This window comes from Nannospalax galili, unplaced genomic scaffold (genome assembly GCF_000622305.1).
Source record: "Nannospalax galili isolate Female #2095 unplaced genomic scaffold, S.galili_v1.0 scaffold302, whole genome shotgun sequence".
Classification (NCBI taxonomy): Eukaryota; Metazoa; Chordata; class Mammalia; order Rodentia; family Spalacidae; genus Nannospalax; species Nannospalax galili.
In genome coordinates, this window is record NW_008350120.1 from 2,159,502 (window position 1) to 2,160,541 (window position 1,040).

Genomic DNA, 1,040 nt, shown 5'->3' on the forward strand with positions numbered 1-1,040 from the left:
CGTGCTCTCCATCCGTGCCGCTCTCTCTCTCCCACTCTCTACCTATCAGATGGTGCTGAAACCGGCTCTTACTTCAAGGGACCTCACACGTAAAACTTTCGGACTCGCGTGTCATTACTGGCCACTGCGAACAACACTGATTTGGCATTAAGGTACACTTCCACCCTCTATCTCTCTCCCCTCTCCCATTCCTTTCAGTTCTCTCTCCCTCTCTCTCTCTCCCCTTTCCCTGTCACTACTCTCTGCCAGTTTTCTTTTCATCTCCTTTCCAATCGAATTCGGTCACTCCTGGACCTCACTCAAGGGCACTGGACAGCACTGGTTTCTGCGACCGTTGAACTGCCCGGCACAGTTACTGTGTCTGTCCATGCCCACCTGGGAGTCAGACCTGCCTCCCCGTCGCATTCAAATCCTTTTCCCTACCTCAGCTCCCTTCCCTTCCTTGCTCCTGCCATCTTTTGCCTTCCCCTAACATCTCATCTTCTCTCTCTCTCTCTCTCTCTCTCTCTCTCTCTCTCTCGCTCTCTCTCTCTCTCTCTCTCTCTCTCTCTCTCTCTCTCTCTCTCTCTCTCTCTCTCTCTCTCTCTCTCTCTCTCTCTCTCTCTCTCTCTCTCTCTCTCTCTCTCTCTCTCTCTCTCTCTCTCTCTCTCTCTCTCTCTCTCTCTCTCTCTCTCTCTCTCTCTCTCTCTCTCTCTCTCTCTCTCTCTCTCTCTCTCTCTCTCTCTCTCTCTCTCTCTCTCTCTCTCTCTCTCTCTCTCTCTCTCTCTCTCTCTCTCTCTCTCTCTCCTCTCTCTCTCTCTGTCTCTCTCTCTCTCCAACATAAAAAGAAAGCAGTGCAATGTGAAACATTACCTACGGCTCAACTCAGGTTTGAGAGCTTCAGAGCCTTCAGAAGGTGCTCCAGCAATCAGGTGAGTTGCAAATCTCTGCACTGTGGGGTGGTAATGTCTCTGAAGAGGAAAAGATACAAGCACAATTACTCAGGTCAGTACTTCAGAAAACACAAGCCATAGCATAACTTTTTTTTTAATTACACCATC